Genomic DNA, 2,500 nt, shown 5'->3' with positions numbered 1-2,500 from the left:
GGTGGTACTGTTGGAAAGGCCGTACCTGAATTAGTGGGGATGGAGCTTGGTTCCAAGTCTCTATGACCTCCCTATCAAAAGTTATTCACGTTTGTCCCGTTTTGTCCAGTGAGACAAACCTCGTTTTACCCCCATACCTAACCCTAACCCTAACCCCTAACTCTAACCCTAACCCTAACCCAGGGGGCTTTTCCCTTTCCAGGAACCTTTGACAGAGCCAGGGATCTTGTCACCCGGGCTGGCCTGGACCCTCTTAATTGCCTTCGGCTGGGGCTGGAAGAGATCAAGTTACGTTGGGTCCCCCACCTGAAAATGTGGCAAGGGAAGCGGGTACGATTCAGCTGGGACAAGAGGTCTTATGTAGAGCTTTTCGTGACGGAAACTGGCCCCCCGATGGTCTCTCGCCTGGCAGTCATCCGCTCCCACATCCTCCACCAGGTGGAACGGAGAGGACTCTGTTTTCCCAGTAAGCTGGACCGCTACAGGGAGCAGGGCATGCCGTGGCTGGAAAAGTGTCTTGTGGGGCTGCCCAATGAGATGGTCCATGGGGAGAAGTTAGAGACGCTCACGTTCCTTTCATGCATTGGCATCATCGAAAATGGAGACTACGTGGACTACGTGGCACCACGCGAGCTCACACTGGACCTGCCTTTGAGGCAATCAAAGATGCAGGAATTACATCTGCAGTCCCACCACAGTCTCCCGAAAGTTGGGCCCTTGGTGGTGTGGCGCCTGCACGAGGACATTCCGTGCAGGGTACCAAAACTAGAAACACATCTGACTTCCAAAGAGCCCCAAAACAAAAAAAACCCGCCAGGAAGAGCCAGAGGACATCCAGGCTGTGGATGAGGAGGACACACCAGCTGACATACAGAAGCAGACACTGGGGTATATCCCCATAAACTGCCATCCACGCTGGTCAGCCGCTGAGCTCTCCTTTGTTGACCTGACCAGAATTGTCTCACACAGAAAGGCAGATATTGCATATTTAAAACAATGTGGGCAAAAACCTGGTCCCTGCCAGACATTTTAAGGCGTTTATCAAAAAGAGGCAGAGGATGCAGAGAGACAACTAAGTCCAAAGAAGATTTTTCATGTTATGTTGTTAGTTTTCTTAAGTTCATTGTTATGATTACAGCATCTGCGCATTGGTGTGTTCATACTTCATTAGTATTACTATAAGAAAAACAAAAGAAAGAAGTAGTAAGTTTAAACAAATTTAAAAAAAAAAAAAAAAAAAAAAACAACAAACAAAAAAACAAACAAAAAAAACCTCCACATGGACTCTGACTTGACGTGGCGTGGGGGCTTGCGTGCCTCGGATGCACTGAGGCCAGACCAAAGAGTCCACAACTTACCTTTAAATACACTTACCTACCTCTTATGCGTTAATACCAACCAAACAGTCCACGACTTACCTTCAAAATACTTACCTACCTCTTATACCTTAACGCCTACCTCATCTCTCATGGGTGTCAAGATTTTTCGAAAAAGTCACTCCATGAGTGGTACGAATAGACTCCGAATGACCTGAAACGTGCTCCTAAATACTTTCTGCGTGCTCGATTTAGGCCCCCAACACTTGCTGAAATTTTCATCCCATTCATTTCCAATGGGGAGGACATTTTGCTCTATAACTCGGGAACCAAAAGTCGTAGAGACTCGGGAGTGGGTGGCGTCAGACCTAATTCGGGGGCTCTGAACGCGCCAGTCTTGGACCCATGTCTCTACGACCTTCCGTTCCTGAGATACAGCCATTTCAAAAACAGGAAGTGACGTATCTCAGGACCGGAAGCTCGCACATGCTCGTGGGTGGCACTGTTGGAAAGGCCGTGCCTGAATTAGTGGGGATGGAGCTTGGTTCCAAGTCTCTATGACCTCCCTATCAAAAGTTATTCACGTTTGTCCCGTTTTGTCCAGCGAGACAAACCTCGTTTAACCCCCATACCTACCGTAACCCTAGCTCTAACCCTAGCCCTAACCCTACCCCTACCCTAACCCTAACCAAAAGTCGTAGAGACTCGGGAGTGGGTGGCGTCAGACCTAATTTGGGGGCGCTGAACGCGCCAGTCTTGGACCCATGTCTCTACGACCTTCCGTTGCCGAGATACAGCCATTTCAAAAACAGGAAGTGACGTATCTCAGGACCGGAAGCTCGCACATGCTCGTGGGTGGCACTGTTGGAAAGGCCGTGCCTGAATTAGTGGGGATGGAGCTTGGTTCCAAGTCTCTATGACCTCCCTATCAAAAGTTATTCACGTTTGTCCCGTTTTGTCCAGCGAGACAAACCTCGTTTAACCCCCATACCTACCGTAACCCTAGCTCTAACCCTAGGCCTAACCCTACCCCTACCCTAACTCGGGAACCAAAAGTCGTAGAGACTCGGGAGTGGGTGGCGTCAGACCTAATTTGGGGGCTCTGAACGCGCCAGTCTTGGACCCATGTCTCTACGACCTTCCGTTGCCGAGATACGGCCATTTCAAAATCCGGAAGTGACGTA

The sequence above is a fragment of the Thunnus maccoyii genome, chromosome 4, assembly GCF_910596095.1.
Source record: "Thunnus maccoyii chromosome 4, fThuMac1.1, whole genome shotgun sequence".
NCBI classification, from domain to species: Eukaryota; Metazoa; Chordata; class Actinopteri; order Scombriformes; family Scombridae; genus Thunnus; species Thunnus maccoyii.
This window is presented reverse-complemented; position numbering follows the sequence as displayed.